The sequence below is a fragment of the Oncorhynchus keta genome, unplaced genomic scaffold (genome assembly GCF_023373465.1).
Source record: "Oncorhynchus keta strain PuntledgeMale-10-30-2019 unplaced genomic scaffold, Oket_V2 Un_contig_13784_pilon_pilon, whole genome shotgun sequence".
NCBI lineage: Eukaryota > Metazoa > Chordata > Actinopteri > Salmoniformes > Salmonidae > Oncorhynchus > Oncorhynchus keta.
Genome location: NW_026278357.1, coordinates 30,396 through 49,677, shown reverse-complemented (window position 1 = coordinate 49,677; position 19,282 = coordinate 30,396). Strand labels below are relative to the sequence as shown.

At 42.9% G+C, this 19,282-nt stretch overlaps 1 long non-coding RNA gene across 1 annotated transcript; it reads right to left on the bottom strand.

Annotated features, from left to right (window-relative positions):
* Positions 1–17,598: 17,598 nt before the first annotated feature.
* Positions 17,599–18,929, bottom strand: LOC127918217 (uncharacterized). Its single transcript, XR_008099493.1, has 3 exons — positions 18,884–18,929; positions 18,710–18,748; positions 17,599–17,977 (listed from the first exon to the last, which is right to left on the bottom strand). It is a non-coding gene; the product is annotated as an uncharacterized LOC127918217 (long non-coding RNA).
* Positions 18,930–19,282: the final 353 nt, after the last annotated feature.

Here is a 19,282-nt window from a genome sequence, read left to right as displayed (position 1 = left end):
CCTTGATTCACTGTTGTGGTCGGCCTGTCTCGGGTTGCCTCCCCCTTGGGTTGTACCGTGGCGGAGATCTTTGTGAGGCCATACTTTCGGCCTTGTCTCAGGATGGTGAAGCTGTGTGGTTGAAGATATCCCTCTAGTGGTGTGGGGGATGTGCTTTGGCAAAGTGGGTGGGGTTATATCCTTCCTGTTTGGCCCTGTCCGGGGGTGTCCTCGGATGGGGCCACAGTGTCTCCTGACCCTCCTGTCTCAGCCTCCAGTATTTATGCTGCAGTAGCTTGGTGTGTCGGGGGGCTAGGGGTCAGTTTGTTATATCTGAGTACTTCTCCTGTCCTATTCGGTGTCCTGTGTGAATCTAAGTGTGCTCTCTACCCTCTCCTTCTTCTCTTCTCTCTCTCGGAGGACCTGAGCCCTAGGACCATGTCCCAGGACTACCTGACATGAGGACTCCTTGCTGTCCCCAGTCCACCTGGCCATGCTCCTGCTCCAGTTTCAACTGACCTGAGCCCTAGGACCGTGCCCCAGGACTACCTGACATGAAGGCTCCTTGCTGTCCCCAGTCCACCTGACTGTGCTGCTGCTCCAGTTTCAACTGTTCTGCCTTATTATTATTCGACCATGCTGGCTATTTATGAACATTTGAACATCTTGGTCATGTTCTGTTATAATCTCTACCCGCACAGCCAGAAGAGGACTGGCCACCCCACATAGCCCGGTTCCTCTCTAGGTTTCTTCCTAGGTTTTGGCCTTCTAGGGAGTTTTTCCTAGCCACCGTGCTTTTACACCTGCATTGTTTGCTGTTTGGGGTTTTAGGCTGGGTTTCTACAGCACTTTGAGATATCAGCTGATGTACGAAGGGCTATATAAATAAATTTGATTTGATTTGATTTGACGGATTTGATGATCTTTATGGCCTCCTGTGACATCAGGTGTGTATGTGTCCTGGAGGGCAGGTAGTTTGCCCCGTGATGCGTTGTGCAGACCTCACTACCTCTGGAGAGCCTTACGGTTGAGGGCGGAGCAGTTGCCGTACCAGGCGGCATACAGCCCGCCAGGATGCTCTTGATTGTGCATCTGTAGAAGTTTGTGAGTGCTTGGTGACAAGCCGAATTTCTTCAGCCTCCTGAGGTTGAAGAGGCGCTGCTGCGCCTTCACCCACGCTGTCTGTGTGAGTGGACCAATTCAGTTTGTCTGTGATGTGTATGCCGAGGAACTTAAAACTTGCTACCCTCTCCACTACTGTTCCATCGATGGGATAGGGGTGTTCCCTCTGCTGTTTCCTGAAGTCCACAATCATCTCCTTAGTTTTGTTGACGTTGAGTGTGAGGTTATTTTCCTGACACCACACTCAGAGGGCCCTCACCTCCTCCCTGTAGGCAGTCTCATCGTTGTTGGTAATCATGCCTACCACTGCTGTGTCGTCCGCAAATTTGATGATTGAGTTGGAGGCGTGCGTGGCCACGCAGTCGGGGTGGAACAGGGAGTACAGTGAGAGGGCTCAGAACGCACCCTGTGGGGCCCCAGTGCTGGGAGGATCAGCGGGGTGGAGATGTTGTTGCCTACCCTCACCACCTGGGGCGGCCTGTCAGGAAGTCCAGTACCCAGTTGCACAGGGCGGGGTCGAGACCTAGGGTCTCAAGCTAGATGACGAGCTTGAGGGAATATGGTGTTGAATGCCGAGCTGTTGTCGACATGGAACAGCATTCTCACATAGGTATTCCTCTTGTCCAGATGGGTTAGGGCAGTGTGGCTGAGGATTGCATCGTCTGTGGACCTATTTGGGCGGTAAAGCAAATTGGAGTGGGTCTAGGGCAGAGGTGGGCAAACTTTTGACTCAAGGGCCACAATGGGTTCTAAAATTTGACAGAGGGGCCGGGCCAGGAGCATTTGGAGGGAGTGTTTGGGCCGGATATACTAAAGCATTAAATGTAGTGTGTGCAAACCTCATAGCACAGTAAGAACACTACAACCCAATTTATTAACTGTCTTTCAAATGTGAAAAATAGCCCTTATCAGTTAATAAATTTGTCTCAAGGAATATGCAAGATATGGCATTTACATACTATTTCGCAGATACTGGGAGGAGGAAATGTAAATAGATTAAAATAACATACGCACTGTGATTTATCAAGATTGCGTCTGTTTTTAATACGTTTCAATCGAAGGTGCACAGTTAAAGAAATCAACATTTATTGAAAATGGAATCACTTTCAACATTCAAAACATATTATTACACAACGAAATACTCAAGCTCAATAATATCTACTTGTGTTAAACTCCGCAAAATCATGGATGGATTGTCCTGACCGCGCTCTACAAACTCGCCACGGACGCCCCGCCTTCACGCGCAAACAGTACACGTGTATCGTTACCAAGCACACAGACATAGGCTGTATTAAATATCCTACCTGTAGCTGAAAATTTAAATTTAAATTAAGAAGCGATGTGCGAGCGTGTTAATTAAGCTACTGTACCGCTGCTGTGCGTAAATGCGCATTGCTCTTAATTAAAGACGCACTTCCAAACTTTCCATATGCATTTTTTCATAACACAGCAGAAAAACTCACCATTTCAGTGGGAACAGTGTTGTTGGACTCCCTTTTTGCCAGTGCATCAAAGTCTGGAGTTAGTTTTGTTGTGGCAATTCTCAGGACAGATCTGAGGTGTTGGTCAGTTAACTTGGATCTGTGATGGGCTTTTGTTGAGTCAAGTTCTGTTGACTCTGTAAATTAGCTGCCAACCTCTGAGCAGTAGCCGCCCGTTCTTGTGTTGACTGCTTGCTAGCATAGTTTGCATGCTTCGTGGCAAAGTGACGGGGCTGATATTGTACTCTTTGAAAACCGCAACAGCTTCTTGGCATATCAGACATACAGCCGTTGATCGGACTTCAGTGAAGAAGTATTTTGTTGTCCACTCCTTATTAAACACTCGGCATTCGCTGTCCACTTTCCTTCTCTTTGGTCCGCTCATTTTCACAGAAGGGCTTAATGGTGACGTGAAACGAAGTGAAAATTAAAGTGAAATAAAGAGAAACACGCGCCACTCAACAACGGTCAATGTGTTTTGAGTGCGCCATCTATTGGGGAAACGTGGGCATTGCAGGGAAAGGGGAAAAAAGGAGGTTTTTACTATAATTTGGACAAGTTCGGCGGGCCGGATTAAAAGCCTAACGGGCCGTATGTGGCCCGCGGGCCGTGGTTTGCCCATGTCTGGTCTAGGGTGTCAGGTAGGTGGAGGTGATATGGTCCTGACTAGTCTCTCAAAGCACTTCATGATGACGGGAAGTGAGTGCTACGGGCGGTAGTCGTGCCATTACCTTAGCTTTCTTGGGAACAGGAACAATGGTGGCCCTCTTGAAGCATGTGGGAACAGCAGACTGGCATAGGTATTGAATATGGGATTGTAGGGCGCGGGGCTGCTCTATCTCTGGGCCTGGTGTCAAGCTGGAGGTGAACACTAGTTCAAATGATGACGGGAAGTGAGTGCTACGGGGGCGGTAGTCAGCTCAGTTACCTTAGCTTTCTTGCTGCCCTCTTGAGCATGTGGGAACAGCAGACTGGGGGATTGATTGAATATGTCCGCACACCGGCCAGCTGGTCTGCGCATGCTCTGAGGGCGCGGCTTTGGGCCTGCAGCCTTGCGAGGCTAACACGTTTAAATGTCTTACTCACCTCGGCTGCAGTGAAGGAGAGTCCGCATGTTTTCTTTGCAGTCCGTGTCAGTGGCACTGTATTGTTCTCAAAGCGGGCAAAAGTTATTTAGTCTGCCTGGGAGCAAGACATCCTGGTCCGTGACTGGGCTGGATTTCTTCTTGTAGTCCCGTGATTGACTGTAGACCCTGCCACATGCCTCTTGTGTCTGAGCTGTTGAATTGAGATTCTACTTTGTCTCTGTACTGACTCTTAGCTTGTTTGATAGCCTTGGGAGGGAATAGCTGCACTGTTTGTATTCGGTCATGTTACCAGTCACGTTGCCTGATTAAAAGCAGTGGTTCACGCTTTTCAGTTTTATGCAAATGCTGCCATCAATCCACAGTTTCTGGTTAGGAAATGTTTTAATCGTTGCTATGGGAACGACATCTTCAACGCACGTTCTAATGAACTCGCACACCGAATCAGCGTATTCATCAATATTGTTATCTGACGCAATACAAAACATATCCCAGTCCACGTGATGGAAGCAGTCTTGGAGAGTAGAGTCAGCTTGGTCGGACCAGCGTTGGACAGACCTCAGCGCGGAGCTTCTTGTTTTATTTTCTGTCTGTAGGCAGGGATCAACAAAATGGAGTCGTGGTCAGCTTTTCCGAAAGGAGGGCGGGGCAGGGCATTATATGTGTCGCGGAAGTTAGAGTAACAATGATCCAAGGTTTTCCCGCCCCTGGTTGTGCAATCGATATGCTGATAAAATTTAGGGAGTCTTGTTTTCAGATTAGCCTTGTTAAAATCCCCAGCTACAATGAATGCAGCCTCCGGATAAATGGATTCCAGTTTGCAAAGAGTCAAATAGAGTTCTGTTCAGAGCCATCGATGTGTCTGCTTGGGGGGATATATACGGCTGTGGATATAATCGAAGAGAATTCTCTTGGTAGATAATGCGGTCTACATTTGATTGTGAGGAATTCTAAATCAGGTGAACAGAAGGATTTTGAGTTCCTGTATGTTTCTTTCATCACACCATGTCTCGTTAGCCATAAGGCATACGCCCCCGCCCTACCTTCTTACCAGAAAGATGTTTGTTTCTGTCGGCGCGATGCGTGGAGAAACCCGCTGGCTGCACCGCCTCCAATAGCATCTCTCCAGTGAGCCATGTTTCCGTGAAGCAAAGAACGTTACAGTCTCTGATGTCCCTCTGGAATGCTACCCTTGCTCGGATTTCATCAACCTTGTTGTCAAGAGACTGGACATTGGCGAGAAGAATGCTAGGGAGTGGTGCACGATGTGCCCGTCTCCGGAGTCTGACCAGAAGACCGCCTCGTTTCCCTCTTTTCAGAGTCGTTTTTTGGGTCGCTGCATGAGATCCATTCCGTTGTCCTGTTTGAAAGGCAGAACACAGGATCCGCATCGCGAAAAACATATTCTTGGTCGTACTGATGGTGAGTTGACGCTGATCTTATATTCAGTAGTTCTTCTCGACTGTATGTAATGAAACCTAAGATGACCTGGGGTACTAATGTAAGAAATAACACGTAAAAAAAACTGCATAGTTTCCTAGGAACTCGAAGCGAGGCGGCCATCTCTGTCGGCGCTGGAAGCCCAGAAACAGACTCCATGAGGGTGGTATGAGGGCCCAACGTCCACAGGTGGGGGTTGTGCTTACAGCCCAACACCATGCAGGACGTTTGGCAAATTCGCCACTGGCGCCATGTGCTCTTCACAGATGAAAGCAGGTTCACACTGACTACGTGACAGTCTGGAGACGCCGTGGAGAACGTGCTGCTGCCTGCAACATCCTCCAACATGACCTGTTTGTCGGTGGGCCAGTCATGGTGTGGGGTGGCATTTCTCTTTGGGGGCCGCACGGCCCTCCATGTGCTCGCCAGAGGTAGCCTGACTGCCATTAGGTACCGAGATGAGATCCTCAGACCCTTGTGAGACCATATGCTGGTGCGGTTGGCCCTGGGTTCCTCCTAATGGAAGACAATGCTAGACCTCATGTGGCTGGAGTGTGTCAGCAGTTCCTGCAAGAGGAAGGCATTGATGCTATGGACTGGCTCGCCCGTTCCCAGACCTGAATCCAATTGAGCACATCATGTCTCGCTCCACCCACCAACACCACGTTGCACCACAGACTGTCCATGAGTTGGCAGATGCTTTAATCCAGGTCTGGGAGGAGATCCCTCAGGAGACCATCCGCCACCTCATCAGGAGCATGCCCAGGCGTTGTAGGGAGGTCATACAGGCACGTGGAGGCCACACACACTACTGAGCCTCATTTTGACTTGTTTTAAGGACATTACATCAAAGTTGGATGAGCGTGGAGTGTGGTTTCCACTTTAATTTTGAGTGTGAATCCCAATCCAGACCTCCATGGCTTGATAAATTTGATTTCCATTGATCATTTGTGTGATTTTGTTGTCAGCACATTGAACTATGTAAAGAAAAAGTATTTAATAAGAATATTTCATTCATTCAGATCTAGGATGTGTTATTTTTAGTGTTCCCTTTATTTTTTTTGAGCAGTGTATATAGACCAAATTATGTGGACAACCATACAAATGAATGGATTCGGCTATTTCAGCCACACTTGTTGCTGACGGTTTATAAAATCGAGTGTACAGCAATGCAATCTTTATAGACAAACATTAGCAGCCTTACGGAAGAGCTCAGTGACTTTCAACGTGGCACTGTCATAGGATGCCACATTTCAAACAAGTCAGTTTGTCAAATTTCTGCCATTGGACTCAGTGGCAACACGTTATCTTGAGTGATGAAACATGCTTCACCATCTGGAAGTCCGACGGTCAAATCTGGGTTTGGCGGATGCCAGGAGAACGATACCTGCCCAAACGCATAGTGCCAATTGTAAAGTTTAGTGGAGGGGACTGTTTTCCTGGTTCGGGCTTAGCCCCTTAGTTCCAGTGAAGGGAAATCTTAACGCTATAGCATAAAATTATAGTCTGGACAATTCTGTGCTTCCAACTTTGTGACAACCGTTTGGGATAGACCCTTTCCTGTTCCAGCATGAGGAATGCCTCCGTGCACAAAGAGAGGTCCATACAGAAAGCGTGTCGAGATCGGTGTGGAAGAACTTGACTGGCCCGCACAGAGCCCTGACCTCATCGAACACCTTTGGGACAAATTGGAGCACCAACTGCGAGCCAGGCCTAATCGCCCAACATCAGTGCCCAACCTCACTAATCCAAGCAAGTCCCCGCAGCAATGTTCCAACATCTAGTGGAAAGCCTTCCCAGAAGAGTGGAGGCTGTTATGGATAAAAGTGGGGACCAACTCCATATTAAATGCCCATGATTTTGGAATGAGATGTGGACACCTGCTCGTCGAACATGCACTACATGACCAAAAGTATATCCAAAATCAGACTCAAGTAATTAGTTACGGTTTTCCATTACATCTAGAGCATTTGTGACTGTAGCAGGAGCTAGCAACCATTTCATTCATTTTTTGCCACCCTTCCCCTGACACCCGTCATATTCAATGCGTGTTGCACGTTCGTATATTCATCAGTTATTCAGCGCTCTGACACACAAACGAGAGTTCTCTGAAATCAGAGTAGATAGCCAAAATGAATTTACGAAGTTTATTCTCAAAGTCGCGGGGGATGTCACGTCCTACTTTCATCAGTACACTCATAACCTAAGCATTACAAAATATCTATTAAATCAAATAACTGTATGTCGCAAATAAGCAATAAATGTTTTTGTTGACCAGATTCAACACTCCATACAAAAAGTCATTTTTTGGTGAGCGAATAATTACCACCTGCTGGAGGGAGACAGATTCTCCGCTGAGTTGGGCCCCTCTCTTTGGGTGCGTTCATAAATTTACTCTGGTATCTACTACTATTTCAGATAACTCTCGTCCGAGTCTGCCAGAGCACAAGAATGCGCAACACCAGTTGAACGTGAGCAAACGTTGGCAAAAATACTTAATTAAAATTGTTGCCAGCAGTACAGTTACAACGCTCTAGATAACATGAACAGTCTAATCAGCTCTGCTAGTGCGAGTAAAATTGTCAGTGTGCAGTGTTCTCTCGGTGTCTGGAAGTAGCTAGCAAGCTAGCCAACTTTTGCCAGTTAGCTTGGGTGCTTAACCGACGTGAGGTCAGAATGGTCGAATCAACCCCACTTCTCGGCCAGTGTGCACTCACGAGTAGGCTGGACAATGGAACAAGTCCAAATTCACCTAAGAATGAAAAACGGCCAAAGAACGTTGAACAATGACTGTTCTGGCTGTTTAAAAATCGGTCACATATTGAAAAAGAGGACAGGGACATATGTTTTGTTTAGGGTATACACTGTTTTCTGAAGAAGAAAACCATTAACCATGGAGCAGAAACATTTTGAATTTGATGGCTATGTGCCAGCCATCGCTAATAATGTGACATGGAACCCAAACCGGCTGCGTGCGTGCGCATCGTGCATAAATGCATTTTGTCCCCCACAACAAATGCGATCATGACAAGCAGGTTAAAATATCAAAAACTCAACCAATTACATTAAATTTGGGGACAGGTCAAAAGGCATTAACCTCTTGCTCCTACCCGACACGCAGGCGTCCCATCTAGACATCTGGAATGCAAATGCGCTACGCTAAATGCTAATAGCACTCGTTAAAACTCAAACGTTCATTAAAATACACATGCAGGGTACTGAATTAAAGCTACACTCGTTGTGAATACAGGCAACAAGTCAGATTTTTTAAAATGCTTTTCGGCGAAAGCATGAGAAGCTATTATCTGATAGCATGTAACACCCCAAAAGACCCGCAGGTGACGTAAACAAAATAATTAGCATAGTCGGCACTACACAAAACGCACAAATAAAATATAAAAACATTCATTACCTTTGACCATCTTCTTTGTTGGCACTCCTAGATGTCCCATAAACATCACTATTGGGTCTTTTTTCGATTAAATCGGTCCATATATAGCCTAGATATCGATCTATGAAGACTGTGATCAAGGAAAATAATAGCATTTTATAACGTAACGTCATTTTTTTATTAAAAAGTTGATGATAAACTTTCACAAAACACTTAAATACTTTTGTAATGCAACTTTAGGTATTAGTAACGTTAATAAGCGATCAAATTGATCACGAGGCGATGTATATTCTATAGCTGTACGTCTGGAAATAATGTCCGGGTACATCTCAACCAAAATATCCGGTCGGAGACCGGAAGAAAGGCGCTACCTTGTGTCCGTTTGACCAAGAAACAAATCGTAGGCAAATGACAAGACTGTTGACATCGTGTGGAAGCTGTAGGTATTGCAACCTCGGCCCCATTTAATGTGGTTCACATTCAACAATGGGTTCTAGTGGCACATGGATATATTTTCGCATTTTCAGTGATCAGATTTTCCTGCGTTTTTCGATGAAACGCATGTTCTGTTATAGTCACAGCCGTGATTTAACCAGTTTTATAAACGTCTGAGTGTTTTCTATCCACACATACTAATCATATGCATATACTATATTCCTGGCATGAGTAGCAGGGCGCTGAAATGTTGCTCGATTTTTAACAGAATGTTCGAAAAAGTAGGGGGTAGGAGTAACAGGTTAAACATGTATGGCAATTTAGTTAGCTAGCTTGCACAGGCAACTAATTTGTCCTATTTAGCTAGCTTGCTGTTGCTAGCTCATTTGTCCTGGGATAAACATTGAATTGTTATTTTACCTGAAATTCACAAGGTCCTTTACTCCGACAATTAATCCACACATAAAACGGTCAACTGAATCATTTCTAGTCATCTCTCCTCCCCTCCAGGCTTTTCATCTTTGAACTTAACGTAAACTCACCCCCTTCGTACAAATGTGCACAACCGCAACATTCAAACGAGGCTACAAAGAAAACTAATGGGACTGTAGCGACTGTGTTGACGTCAAAATCTGGGGTGTGAACTAGATTCCTACTCAAGAGTTGATCAACATGGTAATGGCACTATAGTATTGGAGAAAGTTGAAAAGAACTGACCCTCCGTTACATCGTGTCGTGTCATGTCGTAACGCAGCACGCATAAAGCAACTATTTCTGTCTTACGATCTCCATCCACTAGGTGTAGCACAGTAATTGTGTCATCACTGCATGTGATCATCATTCCCAAAGCCGCTGTTTACTTCTAAGATCACTTTAGCACCGCACTAAAAACCGATTCAAATTCGACAAAAACCTTAAAATAGGTATGCATTCACACATTATATAAACTTTAGTGTTTTATTTACATTTCGAGGCGATTAGGTGACGAGTTGGACAGATAGTGAAAAAAGAGTGAAAAAAGCAATTTTCCCACACAACATCTCTCCTTTTCACTATCACGCATTAGTTTCGCTTCCCCACCTGCCATTTTCTAAAAGACCCGACGCGGCTCCATTGCCTGCTTGAATTATGCAGAAACGGGCGCGTTTAGGTCATGTAATTGGTAATGTTGGAAAGGAGAAATTGTGCTTTACAATGGTATTGACATTACAGTTGATCTGGAAGTATTACGTTTTGGGGCGCTAAAATAAGGGTAATTGTACGGACCAAGGCGATGTACGAGTTTACGTTATATGGTAATTGGCATCTAAACTTTCATAGCATTACCACTACAACGGCAAAACAGTTAGTCTTTCAATCACCTACGTGGTATAACCAATGAGGAGATGGCACGGTACCTGCTTCTATAAACCAATGAGGAGATGGGGAAGGCAGGACTTGCACCGCGATATGCGTAAGAAATAGGAATTACTTATATTTTAGCCCTTGGCAAAGCAGACGCTCGTTGGCTCAATAATTGAATAACAATAATTGCACACAAAGTAGACTACACCTGTCAATAATAAGGTAGCCGAGGAAAGCAGAAAAGATCTAAATGCCAACAATAGCGAGGCAGGCATTGTGACACAAACAATCGGCTGGGAATAGAACATTCGGAAGGCGAGTCCAATAGAACTAATGAGCTGGCAGGGTGTAAAATGCATAAAATTGGGCATGTATTTTTCGCGATTTACTATAGAATTACGGCAAGCAGCTGGGACATAAAGTAATATTACTTAATTAACTGTGTTCCACGACGCATGCAATTAAATATTTTTATAAAAGCGTTACAAATGGAATGTGTCCAGCCTATACATAGGTAGCTACACCGGCCCAAAGTATTCGCAACCCAACTCCACCGTGATGCTAACGGTACAACAGCTAACTAATTAGCCAGGCTAGCAAAACCGTAGTCAAATAGTATGTATCTACTGCGTTACCAAGCTTTGTTATTTTGTATTTTCGTGATTTTATTGAAATAGTTGAGCAATATGGCACGAGGGGTGTGACATGTTATGGCCAAAAGAAAACAGCAATGGCGTATTGTAGGCACAAACTCCGCCTTGCCATGGTTCGTTGGGAAAGCCTATAGACAGAGCGGAAGAGTTATTGTGTTTGTAAATTCACTCCGAGTGCCAGAGTGCGCTCTGGGCGTTCGTAAATTCAGAGCGTTGTCAATGTCCATTTGTAAATGCAGAGCGTTTTCGCTCTCTGACTAGTCGTTTTGATCAACTCCATTGATGTCTAGTTTGAGGAAACACTCGGATATTGTAGCTGGATCAGCTTGCTACCGTGTTAGTGTCCATTGCTAGCTAGCACTTTCTCTAATTTCCAACAATGATCATCTATGGTATTTGGAAGTCTTACCTTATTGTTCAAATTGGCTGTCCACTCTCTTCAAAAAGCTGCTCCGTCGAATATTTATTGTAACTCACTGTTCTGGCTTCTTCTTCTATGCTAACATGGCGGTCCGCAAACAATCGACAATCGTTTACGTGCATGCCGCCACCTACTGGGCTGGAATGTACGATCAATCTTGATCTGCCCAATTCTGTACTACCATGAAAATAAAATTGAAAACCAAATAAATCCCTATCAACTTCTACCCCCCAAAAACCTCCACCTCCCCAACACCCATACCCCATTCAACTGTGTATATATATATATCATGCTGAAACACTCCCGCTAGAATTGTTCAGCATGTCAACAACCATTTCAACGGTAAACATCTGTTACCCCGAACATCTATTTTGTCGTCTCAACAATAACCTTCAAGCTGGCATTTCTGCTTTCCACAACAGAGTCGTATTGATAACCTTACCAATAAAAGCTAGTCAACTTCATTCATTATCAAAGTGTCCTTTGACACTGCACGTTCATGAGCACAAGATTTCTGAACAGGCCTCCAAACCATGCCAGGACCAGCAGAAACACCAGTCCAACATTAGGTCCACTTACTACAGGAGCAGCCATGGAAGCTCATAATGTAAAAAATATATATTCAAAAATGAATCTAAATCAAACTTTGTCACATGCGCCAAATATTGTAAACAAGTGTAACTCACTGCTAAATGTTATCTTATTTTATAATTGTGGTGTCAGTTAAGAACAAATTCTTATTTTCAATGTTGCCTAGGAACAATGGGTTAACTGGGGGCAGAAGGGACAGATTTTTACCTTGTCAGCTCAGGATTTGATCTGCAACTTTCCAGTTACTAGTCCACCTAACCACTAGGCTACCTGCAGCTTTAACTGTGCAACAGTGAAACCTATACCTGTAGTCTTACAGCAACTGCTTACGATATATCATGACTAATTCTATATCCCTGAGCCTCTCTGCACCTGGCATCCACCAAATGCTGCACTATGTTCCACCCCCATAATTACAACAACGCGTAACCATGCGCTCTGTTAAGAAGCAGTGTGGCTTGGTTGGGTTGTGTTTCGGAGGACGCATGGCTCTCGACCTTCGTCCAGTACGGAAGTTGTAGCAATGAGACAAGACAGTAACTACTAACAATTGGATACCATGAAATTGGGGAGAAAAAGGGGGTATTTTTAAAAATAATAATAAATAAATAAATCAATCAATAGTTCCCGCAAAACACCAGTCTCAACGTGCAACTCTGCCTGGAAGGCCAGCATACCTGTGTCGCCTCTTCACTGTTGACTTTGAGACTGGTGTTTCTGCGGGTACTATTTACTGAAGCTGCCAGTTGAGGACTTGTGAGGTGTCTCTTTCTCAAACTAGACACTCTAATGTACTTATCCTCTTGCTCAGCAGTACCTGGCCTCCCGCTTCTCCTCTTTTCTATTCTGGTTAGAGCCAGTTTGCTGTTCTGTGGAAGGAGTAGTACACAGCGTTGTACGAGATCTTCAGTTTCTGGCAATTTCTAGCATGGAACAGCCTTCATTTCTCAGAACAAGAATATACTGACCAGTTTCAGAACAAATGTCTTTGTTTCTAGCCATTTTGAGCCTGTAATTGAACCCACAAATGCTGATGCTACAGATATTCTACTAGACTAAAGAAGGCCAGTTTATTTGCTTCTTTAATCAGCACAACAATTTTCAGCTGTGCTAACAGAATTGCAAAAATGGTTTTGTAATGATCAATTAGCCTTTTTTAAAATGATCAACTTGGATTAGCTAACACAACGTGCCATTGGAACACAGGAGTGATGGTTGCTGATAATGGCCTTCTGTACGCCATGTAAACATTCCATTAAAAAAAAGCTGCCATTTCCAGCTACAATAGTAATTTACAACATTAACAATGTCTACACTGTATTTCTGATCAATTTGATGTTATTTTAATGGACAAAAAAAAGTGATTTTCTTTCAAAAACAAGGACATTTCTAAGTGACCCCAAACTTTTGAACGGTTGTGTACAATCAGTAATCTTGCTCTGATTTGTCATCCTGAGGGTCCCAGAGATAAAATGTAGAATAGTTTTGTTTGATCAAATCAATTTTTATGTTCAAATGTAGGAACTGGGGTCTACAGTTTGACCCCACGGCTGTCTCTGGCTCCACACACACCCCTCCCGGCCATCGAGATGTGTGAAAGTTGGTGTATAAGCTAATGATCCATCATTTATGACTTTCCTGGGGGTGTGTAAACATATATTTTTTATTACCATAGCATTTTTGTTTGTTCTCTATAGTTACATTTTCAAGTATATATCAATTGACCAATTCGGCACATTTGGGCAATCTTCTGGCAGACTTGATACAAAATATTGTATTCTTGTTGTATAGTAACTAGCCACCTAAGCAAGCTAGATATGTTACAGTTGCTGCATTCTAATTTGGGAGTAACAGTAAACACCAGTGGTGTTTAGTACCTAGATACGGAGAACTTGATTGGCAGACGTGATTAGCAGAGATGGTACCTGGATAGTAGTTATGGGCATTCCAAATCTTTCTGAGAGCTGGCTCATTTGGCTCCCAAACGATTCGTCGTTCAAAATGCTTCTGAATTTACCTAGAACCATGAAAAAAATAACAAATCTGCAATGTCAGATCGTGAAATGCGAGTTCAAATACATTACCTTGCCAAATTGTAAAAAGAATCAGCGTGACCAGATTGAGGCGCTCCCCACAATTTATTGTTTCTGCAGTGAGGATTCACCTTCTTTAGATAATTATTTTGTAACTTTTCTGCAGAACAACGTTGTTTTCAGCTCAAACTGCAGTAGTAGCAGTATGCAAATCAGGGAACTAAATGAAAGGCTCTTTCACCAATGTGATTCTGTTCCCGACCTTCAACAAAAAGATCTGTTCAAAAAGAGCTATTTGTTCATGAATGACCCATCACTACTGGATAGTACACAAGTTTTGATTGGTTTAAATCATGGGGAAAACTGTCATTTTGATTGAGTGGACATCTGCAGCGTTTGTAATGCGATCTCTGTGACCGAGGTTACATTGCATAGCCGTGGTTTTGCAGTTAGGGTGCATAACTGAAAAGGGCTGACGTTAAGGGAATTTTTATCAATGATGACTAATTATGTAATCAGGACTGACGAATCAGAATACTATTATGTTACTGTATATGTACTAATCAGAATACTATTATGTTACTGTATATGTATGAATTTTATGTTTAATCCTAGTACTGAATATAATGTGTGTAAATATAATCAAGAATTAGAACAATGGCTGTCTGTTCCTTGGTAGAAATGAATGAACTATATCACCAAACTGGCTAGAATGCTTATCTACACAGGCTGACCTTGGCTCTAGGCGACGCTGACGTCATTTTCAGTTTATAACCTGTGGTAAATGTGTAATGAGCAGTACTCTCGAGAATAAACGCAGCTGGTTGATTTCAAAGGCTGGTCTCTGTCCATTTTATACCAATAAGGGTCTTACAACCCCTTATGAATTGACAGAGTGATTCATTTTAATTGGTTATTAAAACAGAGGAATTTAATTCCTGCAACAGCCGATGAGATTGAATCCCGGCCTTACTTTGGAAGTGTTTTTCCTTGTGAAACCTCTACTAGCCTACTGTACTCTACTGCCTATATGTTGCAAGCAAAAATGTCTCGTCGTATATACTGTATTTCCATGATGTATGACCATGTTTCCTTCCCTTCAGCTAAATAATAAAACATTATTCCCAAAGCAGTTCCAGGTTTGGCAAGATAACACAGACCAATCTGAGATGTGTAAATATTAGTTAAAGAACCAAGGACTGCCAAGACCCAAACACAGCATACTGTAACATTAACAATGGATGCTAGTTCAGTATTATGTATAAAGACAGAGAGAACTCTTCCTATGAACTTCCTATGGGTTAAGGAAGGATCACATAATTCCATCCAGGTCACCGGGAGGGATCAGCCCATAGAGAATGCGAGAGAAAGCATCCCTATATAGTTCCCATTATGGTGTCTAAGCACACGGGAAGAACCTTCATTCCGAAGTAGTCAATTTGTCATGATTAGCTGATCCCTCCTGATGACCCGGTTGGGCATGACTACAACAGGATTACTGGGATGGAACAGCCAATAAAGTTGAAGTACCACCCAGTTGACTACATACAAATAGGGGAAGCACTCAATAGCACTGCCCATGCTAAAACTGCCTTTGGCCACTAGAGGCATCTATCAATCTCTATGGATCATCCAAATAATTATACGTGTGTGAACATTCCACAACTGCAGGTGGCAGTAAATCAAAACCTTGGCTTTGTACCTGCTCAAACAACACACTTCAGGTGGCAGTATGCACCCTTTAAGTTAGTTTACCAAATCATAGGTGTAGAAGAAAACTCACTACTTCAAAATGGAGATGGTCTCAGTGGCGCTGTCTATGCTCTCACAGATGCCATAATGGGAGAGATATTCCCTGCAATTTATCCAGAACGCCATAATCGGACAGATACAAAGATGTTGACTACTTCTGGATGGAGCCCACCTAGTGTTCAACCTTCCAAAGTTCTCCCAGGTCACCCTGCTCCTTCGCACAGTTCCTCCACTGGCTTTCAGTCAAAGCCTGCATGCACTACAAGACCATGGTGCTATACCTAAACCTTGAGCCACCTTTGATCTCTTGGCCCTTATGACTGAGAAATTGTTGTCCCCTCTAGCTCACTGTAAGGGCTGGATTCAATCCATATCACAGAAGATCTGTGTTAAATGTAAAGGTAATTTGCAATTGAGCTGACATATGCAGTGTTTGCGTGAATGCTGTCTCCACAACCGAACATTGCCTTTAATTGTCAATTGCACTATTAAGCAGATTTTCAGCGCTACGGATTGAATAGTGCGATAAGTCAATCTGGATGAGAACACTGCTAAATTAAAAATGTACATTTAGACACTAAGATGCGATGCCTAAGTCTATGGTATCAATATTAACCCGTGGAGAAAGATGGAGGTTTAATTGATTGGTACATTAAGTTCATTTTAATCAAACAAGTGCAACAAACATGTTTCATAACTGGCTGCCCACAACATACTAGTTTAATGTGGTTCCACACTGATAATTGAACAGGTTCCAGACACAGACGGAAACCAAAGAGAAAAGTACAGCATATAGGGACAGAGGTGAGATCCACAGAATACTTCAAACACACATTAATACTTCATTTTGTGAATTCTGTGCTCCTCTGTTGGATATTGTAGTTTAAGATCAAATGAAAGATGACATTTATGGAAAAAGGATGAAAATTGTATTGTTTGGTTATGTTTAACACCGATATGCTTACTTAGTAAGGTACATTGATCAGAATAAAGCTAATTCAAATGGACTATACAATAGACACTGAACTCCAATATTGATTATACTTTTATTTGCAACATTCTAAACTTGCCCTACTAAATAAGAACCTGGTTTCATATATGAAGCAACCCCTAGTGTTATGAAAACAAGTGCTATTAGTGCTCACACAACATATTAAATGTGTTACTTTCATTAGGACAGCCTGGAATAAAAAGGGCAGTGGGAAATGTCAAGATAATAGAAAGAAATAAAGGCTACAACTGCAGAATGTTTGGTATTTTCCCTTGACATAGTGAAGAATCCAGAGCACGTTGAACATTCAAAATGCATTAAGCTGAGCCTGATATTACCGAGAGCTACAGGTTTCCTGCCTATAGAACACCATGATCCAGTGGTCCTGTTGGAAGAGACTCTTGCAACATTTTCATTCAAACTTATTTACATTAATTTACAAAATATATATTTAATTGGCTTATCTACAGTAGAACTGCAAAATAATAGTGCAAATAAAGACTCCAAATCTGGATCATGAGCAAGAGTCCTTGATCCCTCAAAGAACTAGCACTTTAAAAAATAAGTATAAAGCATCAATTCCTTTAGCAGTCATTGTCTCCGGTGTTCCAAGAGTTATCCTAATAAATCCAAGCTTTTCAGATTCACGTCACAATAACACAATTACTACTTATCAATGACTAGAGCGAAACTTGGTGAAAGCCCATTGATTCACATTGAACCAGATGTTCTGGTCTATCAAACCAGTGAAGGCCTTTGGTGGTATGACTTACATATTGTGGGTCTTGTATGAAAATGTATGCACTCACTACTGTAAGTTGCTCAACTAAATTACAAATGTTTTGTTTATCTTAACAGATATGATTTCCTTCAACCCCCAGAGCTGGCAAAATTGGCTTTGTGAGGCATGTTCACCCAGAAAATCAGAGACCCTACATATGGGTGAATTTTAACATGAGAATGTTGCAATGAGTTAAATCAGGATCAGACTAGGAGTGATTTGTGAAGTACACTGAAACATACAAGTAATCAAGTTAGGCCACTCCTTAAGCACAAGCTCCCAAATGGAAGTGAACCAATACATTCTTCATCAGGAGGTTTCTAATCATCGTGTAATAGAGATTCCTTTTAAAGTATATGAACCATTCCCGGTGTTTGGGAGGGTGGTAGATTCAGGGACATCACAGCAGCCATTTTACTGTGACTCCTTCCTTCTCAATGAAGCAGGAGGAGACTGAGGTAAAGTAGAAGACTTGGCACTGAAAAGAAGACACCCCAAAAATACATTTCTTTATACACTGATAACCATCTGCCCAGCATTTTTTTACAAAATCAACGTGGACCTGTGGAGCACAAACTGGATAAAATCTGTTGGACTTTGACACATATCACTGAACAGCTGCCACAACATGTCAGCTTGAAGCCAAGTTTGAGATCATTATGTTTCAGTTCAAGGTTCAAAAAGTCATCATGCTCACCATTCCAAATAAACATTTTGCATTATTCTAATTAATTCTCAATCACCCATCTTTCCTTATTATCTCAAATTAAATCAAAATGTATGCTCATAAACGCTGTCTGAGTTTTTAGTGGCCACATTTCCTGAGTAGCCACCGAGAGCTGTAACACAAACACTCTAGTAATCATGACTATTTCTAGATGACCAGGTAGCCAAGCCTCACAAAAACCACCAGCTTTGCCCAATGCTCACCACCTGAGCGACTTCCCGGCAAGTAGCCTAGCAGTTAAGAGCGTTGGGCCAGTAACCACTAGCTATACTGCTTGTTCTGTGCGTGATTTCCTGCAATCCAGGAATGTCAGTGTTCTGCCACAGCCAGCAAAGAGCCAGGATCTCAATCCCATTAAGCATGTCTGGGACCTCTGATGTTGGACTGTAATAGACTATAGTCTCTTCCTTGACTGATATTGTTATCCACATTGCTCGTCATACAAAATGTTTTATAACATTAAAAGAATCTGCTGACACTTACCAAGTACACCAACACTGCCCACTATTTTCCCAGCATTGTCTGTCAATAAACAAACAGAAGGAAGGTGACATGAATTTGCAGTGAAGCTGAAATCACCAAAATACGACTTGGAATCAAAGAGAAAAATGATATAGCTACAACAAAAATATGAATAGCAACTGGGTGATCGCTTACTGTTGGTGTCTGGGGTTGTATGAGTGGCGTCAGGTACACGATCGGTTACATAAAAGGGACAGAGAACACACAGATTTAACAATTACTAATACAGAATACGGATGTTGGATAAAACAAATCAAATAATGTAGTGAAAGAATGAGGTGGTGTTAGTGGCTTGGCATGCTGGTGAAGAAACTAGTGTTACATTTCAACACATTCAACATTTTATTTCCGTGTTTGAGGCCATGAGCTCACATAGCTCAAGGTAGGATTCAGCTGTTTGTGAGGACAGCGTAGGATTACTTCATGCATTTGATATGGGTTAAGATTTTCTCCATGACCACTTGACAGGTACATTGTTACATATATTCAGATCACAATCAGTCCTTTGTTTCAGGTGAAGGAGAGTCTGGAGAA